Here is a 19,409-nt window from a genome sequence, read left to right as displayed (position 1 = left end):
AGACCGTGAACGGTCTTGTTGAACATTCTCTCTCTCTCTCTCTCTGCGGTGTTTGCAATCTTGGTGCGAAATAACATATTTTGGAGTTCGATTTCAGCGCTTATACTTTAAAGCAGTTAAAACAGAGGTTTCAAAGATGAATTAAAGTTTAAGTGAGTGGTGTCGCGTGACATGTAGGCGAGAGATAGAGAGACAAGAAAAAGATTAATGTAGAGAGAGATGTTTTGCACGGAAATCACATTATGCAGGAACATTTAAAATGAGGAAAAATAGAATCTCAAAGGAGAACTCCTTAAATTGGAACGTCTTAAGCAAGTTCGAGCATATTTAATTAATTTTTTCAGGCTGCTATCTTTATAATATATTTAGGAAAATGTTACATAATACGGAAAAATTATCTATATTCTGATTACTAAGAAACGTTGTGAAATGTTAAGAGATATTAATATCGGGCATGATATGAAGTGTAAATCAATTTGTAGATTGTATGCTTATTCAATGAGACGTCCATGAGCTGAAAGTTTCTCTGCATCTTCTGTTTTGTACTTCTGGCTGACATTCAGTCAATTTTCTTTTTGTATTTTTTTAATATCGGAGTGGGATGGTGGAAGGTGGTCTAAGAACTTCCCAGTGTACCTCCAAGTGAAGATATATGATGTTAAAATATCAAATCCTGTTTGTACGTGCTGATCTACTCGCATAAATAAATATAAAACGCCAAAATATTTACTCAAAGTATTTGTAAACAGTTAAAATATTATTTCCAGCAAGTTTTTCGCGATCTCCAATTAGGTTTTGTTGGCTGCAGATATCAAAGTGTGACAGCACACGACAGTGAAAGAAAGAGGAATTAAATCTGGCGTGTACACCATTTTCATTAACAGCAAGGAGAGGAATAATTGGGGTCGTCACTAGTCCAGATATCCTGTGTTCTACTTTCCACGTGATAAATGACAAGCATTATTCTGCTAACACTTTGTGACAAAAGATTACAAGGAGGATTAGGATTCGGAAACGCGTGTGTAGATGTGCACGCGGACACGGCAGTTGGACCTGGAGAGAACACCTGCCAATCATTCGGTTAAACGGACCACGTTTTAGGGATAGCACGAACGACCCACGCTGTGACTGACAGCTTTTCGTCTGCCCAAGGATTCGCCCGTGTTTGCATTCGACCTCAAATCCTCATTAAATGGAAATCTCGTTCTCACTAAAGGCCCCTTCACGGTCATGGAGAGCACGATTTTAGCATTAGAACTTTGGCTCGCGCTCAACGAATTACGGGATCTGTCACGGGCTGCTGGTTGGCACAGTGACGTGGCCTTACGTAACTGTTAGGATTCAGGAAACAAAGAGATGCCATGAAAAGACGTGGAAGCCTCGAGGCGTTTGCTGGGGCTTGCTGCACTACTTCCGGCCTCTGGGATCAAGAGGCTACGTAAACAGAGAACGAAATTGGTTTTCTTAGATTCTGTTTGGAAAGAGGAAGGAGAAAGGATGATGTCACCGCTAATAATAACGATTGCGAAAAGCTTTATTTGCACAATTTACCTGTGTTTCTCAAATGAACACCTAAGTTATCTTCAGTAGTTACACTTTACTTAATATTGGGTAAGAAGTGTACATCGCAATCCACAGATTATCGCATTTCTAATAAATTACTTTTACACTTCTTTTATTATTAATGAAATAGTCAAATTTCCTGTCTTATACGACATATGAACCTGTGGAGTGGAAGAAGAGGAACGGGGGAAGATTCCTCCTCCTTATCTTCATATCTTCAACTTATTTAAACCAATAAAATCAGAATCCAGAACTAGTTTAGTTGCACGTCAATTTTCTGTTTATAAATTTCGACCATTTCTCCTTTGGGAACCCGCCTGAAAATAAAATGGCCAATCCACTTCTTTCTTATCAGTACAGTAACTGAGCAAATAGGAATTATGTCCATGATTAACCTGCCAACTATAGAAATTTGGGTGCTTTGTTTGTTGTGTTTTATTATTAAAATCAATCAATTTCCAAAAATCAGGTATTACGAATTAACAAAACTGCTCCTAAATTTATATCCTATTATTATTAATTTCATTTAAAATTATTATTGTTGTTTGTTATTAATTATTTATCTTTTTAACCATTATTCGCATAGTGGAGGAATAATCGAAAACCAATGTCCAAAGATGGGTTCCGATTTCGAGTTTGTTCTTCGTTGAGATTTTCGTCGTGACATCCTTGTACCTAAGAACTGTAGATCACCTACGTAATCACAAAGCTTTCATCATAGAAGGAGCTGAACAGTTCCTAAAAATAATTTTATTAAAATACATGGAATATCATGTCCCATTCTACAGACCAAAACGTAGCTTCAAATATGGATTTTATAGAATTTACAGTTTACAGATAAACAGGCAGTAAAATCGCTTCTTCCGTGAACCGTTTTAGTAAAAGAAATCACAGCACTGTTTACTCCCAATACGTTTATTTTAGACACGATATTTAATCTTAGAAGCACCAAAGTAGAAAAAAAGGAAAGGTGTGTGAAAACATTTTAAATTCACGTTTTCAACTACCAAAATTTTCATTGAAGGCGATTACAAAAGCCTGTTGACCTGTCTGGTTGTTCTTTTCTGAATCATTTTCTATGAATGAAATCTCTCGTAGCCTGTGGGTTCTAGAAGAACTGATTAGGCTGATTTTGGCACTCATCATACTTGGCAACGCTATTTCAGAAATCGGATGAAAAAAAATAAATAAAAGTGAAAGTCACAAAATAGCTACACGGAATATACTTTCTTTTTCGAAGTGTACAAGTATTATGTTCGTGAATTGCGCGTGCCCTATAGTTGATTTGCCTGTCCAGATAAAAAAGCATCTAAATAAAACCAATGATTACCAGGTAGTATTAACTTGACCAGAAATATCCGGTTTATGCAGTACCCCCTCTCTCTCTCTCTCTCTCTCTCTGGTTACTCACAATATGATTCGACCCTATATATATGAGGTTGTTCTCTGTTGTTTTAGCGCCAAAGAAACGAAGGCTATGAGGCGTCGGCGCATTATGTCTGTACATTGCGCGCATGGCAGGATTGCCTGATTTGCTGAACAAAAATCCCACTTCTTGGGAATAAACGTAAAACCCTCGCTCGAGGCCGGTTAACCCTGCCACATTGTAAGAAAACTCATAAACATTCCTCCCCCGAATTCGGAATTGAATTCAAACCTTTTCTGTAGGCAAAGGACAGCGACTATAGACACTACCGCTCAGGATCACCTACCAGACAACCACAATTTACAGAGACGATATATTGAATGCTTCATGGTTGAAACTGTTTTGGTAAGGAAATACCCGAAGTAATGTAATCAGTACGGATTTTAAAACCAGTCCGTTCTCGGAAATGCTGGCATCATATACGAACACAGGTGCATTTGCAATTAGAGATGTGCATTTCAGAAATAATACCGATGTAAAATGAGTCACGTTAAATTATACAAAGCGATACCACACAAGAAGTCATTAGGGAAATGATAATAACAGACAAGTCCATCCACAGCGAAGAAGAAGAACAGTGCACGAAGTAATGTTAGACCCATGAGTGAGTGAACCCATTATACGCGCAATAAATACCAAAGACATTTCAGAAGTGCAGTTACCTGAGATGCTGCAAACACCGTAAGGTATGGGCTATTTTTACAAGACATACGCAGATAGGAAACAGAAAGAGGAGTGGAAGATTATATTCGTCATTAGCTTCGAGACCGAAGATTAATTCCTTGTTTGTTTTTTCTATTTAGCCGCGTAAAGATAAAAACACTTTCTAAAATATAAGACTTGTTTAAGAATAAACCACGAAGATAGCACACACCTAGCAGCTTCATTACGTCATTGTGGAATAAGTTTATTTTTCCCTCGTTGTACCAAAAACAATATATCTTCATATCATGCCACCAGGGGGACAGCGTGCATTAATATCCGCAGGGAGAAAGCGAGTTAGTAGCGTGTACCATACCAGATGCCAATTAAGTATATTAAATCCTCTCCGACTCGCTTCTGACATTCCGCGCTATTTAACTAGGCTTGGAGCCAGAATTCGTAATGTGTGTCTGTTTACAGTTTGATAAGAATCTCCCGTAAACTTCATGATGGCCAACAGTGAGATATCTACCTATGTACGATATGTGGCAAGGAGAGCGTTTCCTGTCTTATTTGTAGATTTAAATTACGCCACTGGTGTTCCTGAGCAGCATTTACATATTGCCCTAGTCTTTGGTAATTAAGGTTTGAAATATAGGAAACAAACAGTAGCTTGAAGAAGGATTCGTCTTGCAGTCCTTCCCGCTCGGTAATAGGTAGAATTCTAGTAATTGGAAGATATATTTTTCTAACCATTTACTTTTCTACGATGCTTTGCTCTTCTTTAGGGATGATTATGAAATGTAATAATATATCGTAGTTCATGACTGGTATAGTAATGAAGATATACTAAAGGAAATCACAGAAGGAAAGGCATTAGGGGAAAGAGGTAGATGGAGTAGTAGATAGAAAATTACAAATGGAGCTGGATTGTGAGCGGGTGAGTGAGAGAGCGCGTTTTCGCAATAAAGGGAATGACGGGATATTCTATTAAACACCCTTTAGTAAAGTTATTTATGCTCGATACCGTGGGTAAATGAACAACATTAGTAAAGAGGTTGATAGTATCTTACTCGTGGTTTTAGGGAAAAAAATTACACCATTTTCCCTGGTACTACTTGAGATAGTAAATCATCATCAGAAGGGTATACCTCTGAGTACTCCAGGCTTTTTCCTCCTCTGGCTGCTAGCCGGTTTGCTCTTGCGAATGTTATAACAGTTATCTTTCTCAAAGTTTTGGAGGAAATCCCCTTCTTCATGGGTCGAACTTCTATGGATTTTTTTCAGAGAGTAGCCGAGTTATTCAGTTCGGGCGAAGAGTTCTATTGTTTATAATCTTTCGTAAATTCGGGTTTCATCCGTCGAAAATGTCAACCTGACCATAGAACGCACATAATTTACAGCCATAATATACTGATGTCTCACAACCTTATTTCAACCCTCTCTCCTCCTCCAAAAAAAAAAAAAAAAAAAAAAAAAACCCAACTCTCACCTCTGCTATATTTCGGGTGGTGAGATTTTCGCAAAACTTTCTTGAGTATACAGTGTAAATATTTTTTTTTTTTTTTTACCACTGAGGTATTTTAATTAATAATCAAAAAGTGGCTGAAATGCCGCAACTACATAAACTGCTATAATTATCACAAACCACAATATTAGAAAATAATTATCCCAAATTCTGGATGCAGCGATATCGGCATAAAAATCTAAAATCCTACCTTAAGTGTTTGTTTTGGGATTTCAAGTAAATTATTTCGCGGAATATCTATAAATTTTGAGTGCATATACCTCTGGATATTATTAGCATTAGTAGAGGCACATCTACGCTACAACTGTCTTTCCTCAATTTGAATTTATGTCCCTCAGATGAGTAATCTCAGCAAGAAGAAGAATCCCATCAGCATTGAGCTTGCTCAAACCATTGAAGGCCTTATACACAACAATCAGATCACCTCGAAGGTGCCTAGTCTCCGGACGCTGCAATTTGAAGGAGTTAAGCTGTTTTTTTTTTTTGGTAAAAGCAACCCTTTGTTCCATTCACCAATCTCGTTGCCTTTCTCTGTATTCGTTCCAGCAGCTCTACATCCTTGTTAAAATGAGGTCTCTAGACCTGTATGTAGTACTCAAAGCGTGCCTGATCATTGCGTTATACAAGGTGATAATGACCGTCTTTTCCCCTAGCAAAATTTCTGTATATCATTGACAACACCCCATGAGCTACTCGTGCACCTGTCTGCACTGCTCAGAAAACTTCATATCTGACTGTACAATAACCTTTCTTGGTAAAAGAGACCCTTTCTTTTTAATTCTCGACTACCGCGCAGTTGGTACGTTACTCTGGGGTTACTGCTACCCATATGCAGCACTTTACATTTGTGAATGTTAAACTTCAGTTACCACCTGTCAGTCCATGTGCTCAACTTTTCTAGATCATGTTGCAGTAGTGTACTGTCGTTAACAACTCTTCCAACCTTTGTATCGTCTGCAAAATTAGACATTGAGCTTGATATACCTTCGTCAATATCATTGATAAATACAGAAAATAACAATGGGTAAACCCTGGGCCTATTGTTATTTTCTGGGATACTCTACTAATAACGTTAGTCTATGAAGTGAGAGCAGTTTCCATTGGTTACCACTCTCTGTCTTCTCTCACTCAATCATCCCTTTATCCATAGTAGCAACTTGCTCTCAACGCCATACTGCTCCAATTTGAATAGTACTCTTCCATTTGCAACAATATCAAAAGCTTTTCAGAAATCCAAGTTTTTGATATCAAAATTATTTTTTGCATCAGTTCCTTTGTGACCGCATCACAGTATCCAAACAAATTGATCAGACAAGACTTTCCCTTAACAAACCCGTGCTGTGTCTGAACTATAACTGCAGTCTTGTCTAGATGATCATGCAGTGCTTCTTTGACCAGTGATTCCATTATTTTTCCCGGAACAGAAGTTGGACTAACAGGTCTGTAATTACTCGTCTCACTCTTTGTTTTCCTTTTGTGAATTGGGAACACAATAGCACATTTCCAGTCCACGGGGACTTCCCCTGAGTCCAAGGAAGCTCTTATTATTATGGCTAAGGGTTTGCTTACTTCCTTTGCTGCCGCCCTTAATATAACTGGATAGATCCCATCCGCTCCAGGGGCCTTTCTTATGTTCAACTTCAACGACTTCTCCTCCACTTTTCTCTCAGTTATTACAAAATCATTTAGCAACTCTTCCTACTAGAGTTTGATGAGCTTCTGACCTCTACTTCCCTTCAGAATTCCTCATGTGGGAATGTACATGCAAAATACTCATTCAGTTTATCAGCTACCTTAGCAGGATCATCAACAATCGAACCATCGACATCAAGTCGACGAAACTGATTCATTCCCTTCCTTCTAGAGTTTACATAAGTATAGAAAGCTTTGCTTCTGCATCCCTTTGCCTTCGCTTGCCTAACTCTTTGTGACTTTATTATAGACTGGCTTATATCTACCATAATCTTCCGTGCCACTTGAGTGTTTATATGCGTCCCATGAATTTTTTTCCCTGCCACGAGTCTCAATGAACAGTAAACCGTGGACAGTATTTCTTAGTTAGTATGAAAAGCCTAGTAGCTTCCAAGATTAAGTCCCCGAAGATTTAATCTTGGAATTTGCTGTTGGTAACATCATCAGTTGGTTCCATTGTACAGAATTTAAAAACTGTCTGAGACCACTGTAGTCACCTTTAAGAAAGCAACACCCTTTCCCTTTATTCTTGATGGCAGCTACTTCTTCAAGTAAATCCCACATCAGCACACTGTGATCACTGCCACCTAGTGGTCCCTTTATCTGCAGATTTGTAATGCATGAATAATCACTGTTGATAATCAGATCAAGAGTATTACTCCCTCTGGTTGTCTTTCGAAAATACTGCTGTAGAAAACAATCATATGATAAATCCATAAAAGTCTTGGTAGTGTGCGAGCGACCAACCACAAGTTCCAATGAACATCTGGAAAGTTAAAATCCTCCATTATAAGATGTTCAGATTTACTGGCCCACTCTGTTTCTCTGTATAGTTGTTCATTGTACTCATCAGAGTCATTTATCCTATAACACCCTCCTACCCTCATATTTGCTTTCCCAGTGGTTTCGCGCCAAAGTGACTCAACATTGCACTGTTCACCAATGTCAACTGGATGCACTGCCTTATATTTTTTAAGTGTTTTTTAACTAACAGCATAACTCCTCCTCCCTTCTTACCCTGTCTATCCTTTCTGTACACAATGAACTCCCCAAATTCAAATTCTGCATTCCGTATATCTGTGTAGCACCACGTCTCTGATATCTTCCACATCAATATCTGCCTTTGATGTCTTGACCAGCACCTCAAATTCATCATATTTATTTACTAAACTCCTAGCATTATATCAATTAATACTTTCATATTTATATTAAGTACAATATTTTTAATAAAATTGGTTTACATCTGTAAATTGATATTTTAACCCTTTCCAATTAGCAGCATGAAAGAATTTCCGTTAAGATCAACATATCCACATTTTGAAAATTTACAAAAATCTGTGCGGCATAATTTCAGCTATTATTCTCGTGACATTATCCCACGTGACACAAATTTACGTGGGGCAAGGAAGAATGGAAGGAGATGTCCAGATAAAAATGCGTTTATTGAACAGCGCTAGCGACTTCCATTCCTGCATCTTGGAAAGGGATGCAATATCTGCAAACTGCGCGATTTAAACGCTGAATTCGGATAATTGCACAGCTACAGCAACCGGCATTTTCAATCAGAAATGAGAATAATTTAAAAAGTTCCTCTGGTCAACGCCGGAGTCGATTTCAGACATTTACAAACCAGAGCCAAATGATGCAGGTACCACACTATCCAACAGAGCACAAATTAGAAAAGTTTTAAAAATATTCGAACGAAACAATTGTACGCTAAATGGAATTTCGGATTATCAAAGTGATCGTGTTCCATTTGAACCGTGTCTTTAAAGCAGTTTAGATATAATTCCCCTCCGTTGTTACCTATTATCCAGTCTTTTGTGCAAGGGTACTTTGACGTCCATCAGTGTTTGAGCTTATATGGGAGAATAATAGCTGCCTTGCATGGCCTATCTAATTCAGACCACTCCCCGCTCAAAGATGTCGTGCACGGAATTAGCGAGGAAACTTTATCTAGTCGGTAATTCGACAAATATTTGAATTTGGCGAACGTTATCGACTTGGAAGCAATTGGTTGCGCAAATTTTACTATTCTGGGCTGAACTGAACTGAATTCATAAATGGCTGTGGTAAGCATTATCTAGATTTCTTGTTGAAAGAGCGGCTATCGCTGGGTATTCTTTTATATAGTTTGCATTCGGTTGTATGGAAAGTGGCTAAGACACGACATGCAGTCGTTTCTAAATGTAAACAACTGAATGGCTTGACTTTGTGACGTCACTCAGCTAACTACAAGTATTTTGCGTGCGCATGTAAAGCGTGCATGCGTGTGACAGCTCACTATGATTTTCTTTTGTTGTCTTGATTATAAGTGTGTGTGTTTGTCAACTTTCGAAGACGCAATGTTCGTATTGGGAGTACACCGAGCGCAGTAATTTGACCATTATGCATAGAGGCAGTGCACACAGGCTGCATACGGAATTATGGGCGATTGTACTGTCTAATGCAAATGTTTTGCCGTAATTTGCCCTCGTTTCTATTTGGCTTTTCAGATAATTTTTGAAATTTTTTCTCTAAAAATACGCCCGCTTATTAAATGAGTCTAATATTTTTTAATTTACAGAAAACTTTAATTCGCATTTAAAAGTTTGGCTTTGGGGAGTTTCTTTTGTGGGTACCTTTTGAAATATGCACGTAGCCGGAAAGGGTAAGTAGCCAAATTTGAGGCCTGTGCGGTGATTGGATATTTTTCTTGCTCAATCCAACTGAAAGGAAACTGGAACAGACAGGAGGAAGAAAGCATTCCCATTACTCTTTGTGGAGTTAAGCTCTCCATCTTCTCTCATTTCCGGAAGACCCAACTATTTCAAGTGTGATAGTGAAAAGTATCTCGGTGCCATCATATGGGAGAAGATACATACAGATTGTGTCATTTCGGGTCACTCATTACAACGCTCTTCGTCTGCGCTATGGGCCTTTCTCACAAGAGGGATGAATTAGTCGGGCTCAGGCGAGTGTATGGTGTTTTCTTCTGGACTCTCCGGTGTTTCGCCAGCAAATTTCAACAACAGAACACGTGCAATTTACACACAAAATATATTCTGCACAAAATGGTTTAAGTCGTTGATGCGCCTAAAACCCCACATCACGACAACTCTCTTCATGCTTTAGGGCTTAGCTATAGTGATGACATAAATAAAAACTTTATAAACAGCTTTCTGTAAGATAATCTAGAACAAAATATCGCACTGAACTCGCTGTCTGCATACTATTCTAAATATAAGCTTCACATTAAACTGAATAAAATAATAATAATAATAATAATAATAATAAAAAAACAGTACCTTGCCTATTTCTCAGGATTGTGAATATAACTATCTAGAATTAAGTTTTATATCAAGCTTCGCTTCTGTCATAACCAGGTCAGCATGGCAATATGTTTACGATGGCGTGCCAAGCTGGACCTCGTATATATCAAGAATTTGGATTAATTTTTTTCTAAAGGGAGTAAACGGCATTTACTCCTTTGTGTTAATGGTAAGGACCTGAACACCACCCGCAAAGAGTTATATGCTGGTATTTTCTATATGATCAAAAATATTGGAGTGGCATCACAGACAATGAAAAAGAATTTTTATGTAAATCATTATTGGCTTCTCTCTTGCAAACTGAATGGCTGGAGATCCCTGCTCCGAAGAGCTCATTACACACAGATGCTTAATTGGATCGAGAACATGTAACTAGAGGCCACTGCAGTAGTCTGATTTCGTTCTCTGTTCGTAGAATGAGTTCTGCACAATTCTGGTCTTGTAACATGGAGCATTACAGTGTTGGAAGAACGCATTCAGAGATAGATACACTACAGCCACGATGGGATGCGCGCGCCTTGTTGATCCAAAATGTATCATGTAACACTCCCGCATCATTATATATATTTTGTTAGTTGTTGGCGCATCGGCTTCTGTGGCCATAATGCACCTCCCAAGGTTTTTGCACTACTCTGATCCAAGCCCGAGGTGGGATTCGAACCCGCGACCTTTGGGTTTCCAGGCAGGCACTTTACCCACCCGGCTAGCCCGGTCGGCGCATCATTATATCTCCACTACTAACCTGCACTGTTGACACCTAGCAGGACAGGTACATGGGCTCATGCTGTTTTCACCATATTCTGATTTTCGCGTCAGCATGAAACAGCAGGAACCGGGATTCATCAGTTCAGAAAACATTTTTTTTTAAAAATTCTCCACTGCCCAGAAGTAGTATTCCTGAGCCCGCTATAACCGTACGTTCTTATTTTCTGGTGACAGGAGTGGAACCGGTTAAGACAATCGTCTGCGATACCTCATTGGTGACAAGGTAAAATGGAGTAACGCAGAAAACGTGTAGATTCTGCACACGTCTTCTCAACCTCTGTTGGCTTCCAGCATCAACGAGCTGTTTTTGACCACAGGATCGCTGTTGGCTAGATATTATCAAACTCTAACAAGAAGGTAAATGGCTTTGTGATAACTGAAAGTAAAAAGTGGAGGAGAAATTGTTGAGAATGGACATAAAAAGGCACCAGGGGCGAATGAATCTATCCAATTATATAAAGGGAGGCAGCAAAGGAGATAAGCAAACTTTTAGCCATAATTTCAAGAGCCTCCATGGATTCATGGGAGATCCCTATGGACTGGAGATGTGCGAATATATCCCCCAATTCATAAAGGGGAGGGTTAAAAAGACGACATGATTAATTACAGACCTGTTAGCGTCTATTCCAGGGAAAATAATGGAATCACTAGTTAAAGAAGTGATGCAGGACCATTTGGACTGGCATGCAATTATATTGCAATCACAGCATGTATTTGTTAAGGGCGGGTCTTGTGAAACCGATCTGATAGGTTTCACTATAATGCACTGAACAAGGAACGGGATGCAAAGAATAATTTTGATATCATATATTTGGATTTCTGGAAGGCTTTTGATACTGTTTCACATAAAAGACTGCTGTACAAACTGAAACAATGCGCATTAAGGGCAAATTACTGCTGTGGACAAAGGGATTGTTAAGTGGAAGAAGACAGAGAGTGGTTATCAATGGGCACTGATCTTCGTGGAATAATGTTATTAGTCTAGTTCCCCAGGGTTCAGTGCTGGGTCCATTGTTGTTTTCAATATTTATCAATGATACTGATGAAGATATATCAGACTTAATATCTAAGTTTGTAGATGATACAAAGGTTGGTTGGGTGGTTAACGACAGTTATTTGCCATTACTGAGCTACTGCAAGGAGATCTAGGAAAATTGGATAGATGGGCTAACCAATGGCAGTTGAAGTTTAACATTGACAAATGCAAGGTACTACACATGGATACCTGTAAACCCAGAGTAACTTATCAACTGTATGGTATTACACTTAGGGTAGTGGAGAATGAAAAAAGATCTTGGAGTAATTGTGCAGTCAGTCATGAAATTCTCCCAGCAGTGTCGACATGCTGCCAGGACAGCTCATGGGGTTTAGTTAATGATATTCAGAAACTTTGCTAGTAGGGATAAGGATGTGATTATCCCTTTGCATAAGGCCAAGGTTAGGCCGAATCTTCAGTACTGTATACAGGTTTGGAGGGCCTACTTTAGGAAGGATGTAGAACTGCTTGAACGGGTGCAGATAAAGGCAACCAGATTGGTGAAGGGAACAAAAGGGTGCTCTTACCTAGAAAGGCTCCAATTCTGAAAACTGAAGCGTTTCAAGATCGAGACTAAGCACCTACGGGGAGATCTGAATGAGGTGTTTAATGTCTTGAATGGATTGAATAAGCAGACTGTTAATGGTATTATTCCATTATAAATTCAATTTTTAATTGATTGTTGGGGCAGGAGTCCTTCTGTTGTGGAAGTGGATATGATGAATAAATTCAAGGGAGAACTAGAAATTCTTGGAGGGTACGGATAGGTGAACTTGTTCTTTTTTTGGCTGATGCTATACACGCTTGCTTTCTTGCATCATTTGCTATTATAACTACTACTACTATTATGTATTATTCTATGCTATTCTATACTATTATTCTCGATGCATTAGAGAGATAATTACGTGAAGCCTATAGCATAATTACCGTTTCCAAGATACTCATAACAGCGCTTCTGGAGTCGACTACCATGCTACGTTTAAAATCTAAACTCGCTTAAATCTTTCGTCTTGCCCATTCTCGGCCATTAAAGTTTCATTAAGTGGCCATTTTATGAAGTACATATCTTTCCATCTTCTTCAATCACATGGTACGAACACGCGATTCTGATACTGAAGGAGTGCTTCATTCATGAAAACATTAAATATACTTCATAATATGGCCATTTAGTGTATCTTTAGAGTGTTTTAAAGTTAACGCACTTTCAAGAGAAGATCTGAATCGAGTCTATGCAAAGACAGCCGTAATATGGGCCAAATGAAATCCATGATTTCCATATATTTGTCTAAGTTGAGATATAGCACTAGTGCAACAAAGTTGGGAGTTTACATACATCTGTTGTAATTTCTGGCTTCTATCAGATGTGGAAGTTTATGTAGGTGCCATCAGACTGGACACTTCATGGTACGGAATCCGCTGAAATTCGCAACGACCTCTGGATGTGAGATGGATTTTTTTCCTTTTTTTCTGCGAAGGTAGGAATGCTAATCTTTCGAGGCAGGATCGCTGTTACCTCTGTATTGGGCTGCCGTGGATACGGGACTTGCTGGCAAGATTAGACCTTTGCCTTTCTTTGAGTGCAGGCTCTCACTACCCATTTAGCAGGAGAGCACGAGTAAGGTTGAGACCTACCTAGCAGTGGTATGTACGGGTGCTGGTAACCTCTTTGGAACTCGCTGCTTCTTGGTATCAAAGAGGCCAGAAGCAACAGAAACATAGCACTAAACTTATTTCAAGCTCTTTTGCAGAGTTGTGTATCAGCACAGAGTACCACTCCGGAGTTTAATTAACGTTTAGGAGCCGTCGAAGAAACAACATAACGAACAGCACATTCTATGTGACTGTGTTTCTGCGACAGGAGGGTATTATATTTTGGTCATGCATACATTTTGTTCATTATTTTTATTCTTGTTTTTTAATTAACTTTATAACAAAGATAGGCATGCTAACTCGTTTTGAATGTATAAGAATTAAAAATATATACTTTATTAATTAATTATTCATTAGTCAGAGATATTGGGAGGAGCTTTCTAATATAGTGCCCGTGGGCGTTCAAAACTTAAATATGATTTGGATAGGATATTTCGAGATGAGTTGGGTTCGTTTAGTTTTCCTTAGAGATTTTTGAGACTCCAAAATTTTAAATTTAAATTATTTTTAAATATTCGTGTTATATATTTATTTTTATTTATTCATTTTTCCAGATTCAAAGAGAATTTCAGAAGGCTAAAAAGGGCGAAAGAATCTGAACTACTGCTGACATTAGAGCGATGACTTCAACCAATCAATACATGCTTATCAACGTATCAATCAGTATGATTACTTGCTCACTCTTCTTTCGTGAATAAACATTTTTATTCTCCCAACTTATCATGTGGTGTGCTCAAGCCCTGCTGTTTACTGAAGAAAACCATTCCATAAACTTTGTTTCTCAAGAAAACGGGAAAATATAAACAAAACTCGCTCGCAACTAATTGCTTTCTTAGGAAGCATTAAAGGTTTTACAAATGACGTTCCTTAAGACTAGAAGAGCCTCTATGTTTTGATTAATGAGTAGGAGTGAGGATTACTTCGATAACGAGCAACTGATTAACTTTCAGATCATTCACAACGCGTAATTAACAAGCAATTAACGTCACAGCGTTGTTTAGACTCCGGGAAGATAAAGCTGGGTGTTAGGATGGGGGAAGGAGTTCATTGCTTAGAGAGAGAGAGAGATTAGAGTTCGTTCTGTAAGACACTAATTAAAGTCCTCCCTTTAGAATACATTTTAAGGAGAATATTTAGTACATTTTTTGCAATTAGTTGTGGAAGGTTTAATGAATCCTTGGGGTTGGCCTCATAAGGATTCCAGGCGGGATGTTGCTGGTGTGCTTATATATTTGTAGCTGTAACAGTTGGTTCTGACGAAGGAAGACTCCGTGTTGCATGCCAGCGAATGAGAGATGGTAATTGCGAAGATAAAAAAAAACAAAACAAAACAGAAAAATGTATTCAAGTATTTAAGATGAATGCTATGAAAGTTTCAGGGGAACAACTCGTTTTAGTTTTAAACTTCTTATAAGTGCACATACAGTAATGATTCTGCGCACTTGGTCGGTTCTTCATCTTTTCCGAGTCGTGTTTATAGCAGTAATGCACAACTGATAACTAGTAAGAATTATTCAGGCTGACCGCACAGAATCAGAGTTCACAATACAGAGAGAATACAAGAAAAGCGCCGTATTTAATAGTCCCAAGAGGATGAAGGTGTGCTTAAGTATATTCTTTTCCGTTTTTGATTAAAAAAATAGAACTTGTTAAAGAGCAGCAGCTCTTTACAGTGAAATTTTACAGTTGGCTAGAGCAGAGATAGCCAACCTTTCTTTATGAGGTTCGTCTTACAATTTTCTAGAAAAATAATGAGCCCCATTTATATTTTTTTTGTACGAAAAGTTATGTCCCCTCATTTCATTTTCAATATAACAACAGTTTGTAATACTGTTGGTGATTGAAGAATTAAGTAAGCCACACGATAACGCGATATTAGACAACCACATGATTAAAGATCAGAGCACAAAAATTAACGAATTTATATGGATTCATTTACTTTGGAAGTCAATTACATATGCATACAACAGTGTGTTGGGGACTGAATTCAATTATTGTCTTGGGTAAAGCCCTTTTATAGCGCAGGACAACAGAGTGGAGACTCATTGTGTGTCGAGGATCCAATGCCATAGTATGTCAGTTTTTAATATTTTACTCCTACTTTCACAGCTATTTAGGATGGGATCCAAGCAAGAACAGTATCGTTCTGTGCACAGATATGCACAGTTCATCACTTGAAGAAAAGGTAGTCATGAATAGCGCCAGTCATCTTAGCAAGGCGCAGAAAGGTTGGTTCAATGCAGTCATGTTACTGTGGCTTTGATGGAGACGTCGTTTGGAGCAGGTTCTACTAAAGTGTAATAAGGATCCAGGAAGTAGTTCTAAGGAGTAGAATCTGCCTATAAATTTTATCCTCTGCAAACTTATACAGATCGCCGTCCAGCGGGTTGTATATGTATCGCAGCATTTGCATGGGTAAGAACCGATCAGATTCTTACCCATGATCTTTAACCTGCATGGGGTGCCTGAAGGACTGAGTTGGCCCTAAGACTCGGGACCGGGATCCTCCAGCTATACTCTGAGTACAGAAATCATCCCGACCATCATTCTGACAGTAAAGCGGGACTTTTTTCGTGAATGTTGGCCAAAAGAAGTCTGATGTTACGAGCCGCTACTTTGGTGGTTCTTAGTCAGAGAGGGGGAGCCGAAATTTTCAAATGATCCAATTCAACAGCCAGAATTCCTCCTCAAAAATCCGTCAAAGATGCATTGCAGCAGTTGATGTCTAGAAATACATAATAACCGCATAGACATAGATTTAAGTGTATTTGCATTCAATAGCTTGGTCGTGGACGTGTGAAAGTTGCTGGGTTAGCAACCACCGGAGTCGGCAGAACTTAATTTGCAGATGACCTATGTGTGGAAGAAAGGAGAGCTTCTGATCAAAAATAAAACCTAAATCGGTGCGTTGCTGCAAAGCAGAGATAGCGAACCCGCTTAAAATGGGCTGCGCTATTGTCGGAATTGTATTTGATTGAGAAAGCCAACTCTTTAGACTTATCAGGATTGATGCAGAGACCGTAACTGGACAGTTAGTCCTCAAGGTTCTGGATTTTCTGTTGGATTAAAGCACTGATATAATCAGCACTGTCCACAGAGTTGATGAAAGTGAATAGTTTTATATCATCAGCAAAGGTAATGATGTCAATTCAGCTCGTCACAAAAGGCACAAGAACAAGATACCAGATAGGACCAGTATTGCGGACTCTCGCTATAATTACCTTAGTGTAGCCTTGATTATCATCCCGAACAATAATATTCCTGCTCTTAAGCATTTTCTAAATATACCACAACACGTCTCCGCCAGTGAAGCAAACTTATGTAGCAGACTTGTCAACATGAGAACAGATATGGCATTGTAAGAAGACAATCTTACAAATATTGAGATTTAGAGGTTATGGGAAATTTTGTAATTTGGGAATAATTTAATCTTTGATATGGAAAGGAATTTTTGACATATATGGGAAGAATACTAGATTTAGAAAATAAGCGATTATAGATGTGCAAATTGAATCAACTGGAAGAGAAAGTATCATAAATATAGATCCCTGGGAAAAGGGTTGAAAGGTGAGTAAACAAGAACAGCCGCCCCATACTAGGGAAGGAGTAGTCATTAGTGGACAGGCGGAAAGGGGTTACGAGAGACAGAAGTGGCAAGAAAGGAGAAGGGGCTGTAAGAGTGACCGTGGAGACGGAGAAAAAAAAGTAAGTCGGGCAGTGCAGAAATGTAGGGAGTAAAAAAAAGGCCCTAGACAGAAAGGGAGAAATAGTTAAGAGTAGCAAGTAACGGGAAGGCTAAGGATGATAAGCAAAAAAGTTATGAAAGCCGGTTAAGCGAACCAGGAAAGGTAGCGACCTCTTGGAGAAAGATATATTTGAATGATCCGTAGTAAAGGAGGAGTCGTGATCCAAAGCAGGAGAAAGGACGGCAGACCTAAGCAGCCAAGAGTTCCGGAAAATTATCTGAAGCAGGTTCAGGAGAAAGCAGATGAAGGAAAGCCTTAGAAGATAGCCTGGAGAGCCTAAGATGGAAGCCTGAAACCTCCATAGAGAAGAAGAGAAAAGGATAGAAGTAGGTGAGCGATATATTAAGTACACTAAGTTAACAAGAATGACTGTTAGTGACATAGTAGGGTAATTAATGAAAGGGGTAGCACTAGAAAGTAAAGTGAAAGATGAATTATCTCTGAGGTAGATATACTAACGGTGTTTTTATGTTAAAAAGGGTTAGTGTATAATGCAAGGGAAAAGAAGGAATGAGTAATAGATGAAATTGATGTATAAATAGCTATAATGTGTTAGAAGGGTAGTAAAGTTTATAAAGAGGGATTCTGAATATGTTTTAAATGATAGAAATTTAAGTTATATGAGCAACTCTGAATGTAGTGTTATAATTGATGAAGATTTGTATTTGTGTACAATTGGTTTATCTGAATGTTTAGTAACAAGGACGGAAATAGGTATAGTGAATGTATAAGTGTTAGGAGAAACAATATTGTATCCAGGAGTAAAGGAAATAGGTATAGTGAATATATAAGTGTTAGGAGTTAACTAGGAATTGAGACAAGAAGAATGAATCACATTTTTTTAAAATATAATTGTCAAATCAGATTAACTAGTGAAGGGAAACTGGAATAAGAATAATATATGAAGGCATGTCTGATTTAACTTTGTATGTCATATTATATGCTATCTAGTTCAGTTGTACATTATGTTGTATATATGTATGTAATAAATTCCATGTTTTATTTTCACTTTGAGTCCTGTTATTCTAAATAACACACGCCTTTCTTCTCTAGTTAAGTGTTTGCTCTCCCACAATTTGGCGAGAGAATCCTGGACACTGATTAAGGGGAAACAAAGGAAATTACCCCCAAGATCTTCAGAATCTTCTGTGAGTGATACAGAGTATAGCAGTCAGGTGGAAAAAGGTGGGGCCTTGGTACGTGTGAGGGCACCTAAGAAGAATCTTCTCTGAGATATAATATAATAAATAAAAGCATTTTAATATATATAACGTTAAATCCCCCCCAGCATCAAATTCAGCCTGGACGTTGACATACGTAATTGAGACTACAAAACCAAGCTATTATGTTTTTAATAACTCACAGTGAACAGGTGGGGCAGATCGTACTCCTTTCTCCTCATATAGGCTAACAGTAGCCTCGATTTAAGGGCCCTTTAAGAATTTCTCCACTCTCCGACGGTATAAGAATACGGATCACTCCAGAGGAGGGACACGTGGTGAAATCATTGTACTACTGTCACGGAGGATTCACTGTCTATGACTCTTTTTTATTAATCACACAAAGATGATCAAAAAGAAGTCGTTTTTTTTTTCACTTAGCAGATTATAATCCTTGATAATAGGTAGTCATCGAATATCATACCAAATCTTTTATTTTTAATAATAATATTAAACTGAAATGCCGTTCAGGATGTAGAATACAATGTTTTAAAATATTTAAAGATACCTGAGAAGATAACCGTAATTTTGTTCCAAGATGACAAATAAGTACCGAATCGTAAATTCTTAACTAAATACAGAATATAAAGAGCCAATTAAACACGTATTAATTTATTCTAAAAAGATAATTAAGCAAACAAATACATTCAGAAATCTGACAGGATGACATGTTTTTATTAAAAATACTTTCATCTTCACTTATTACTGATTTATTACCATTCATCCATTTATGTATGAATATTAAATTTATCTATTTATCTTTCATTTTTAATATCATTTCATATAATCTCTGACCAATTATAATAAATCCAATGCATCATAAATATAAA

This window comes from Mastigoproctus giganteus, chromosome 2, assembly GCF_048544385.1.
Source record: "Mastigoproctus giganteus isolate SK-2022 chromosome 2, ASM4854438v1, whole genome shotgun sequence".
NCBI classification, from domain to species: Eukaryota; Metazoa; Arthropoda; class Arachnida; order Uropygi; family Thelyphonidae; genus Mastigoproctus; species Mastigoproctus giganteus.
Note: the sequence above shows the minus strand (reverse complement) of the source record.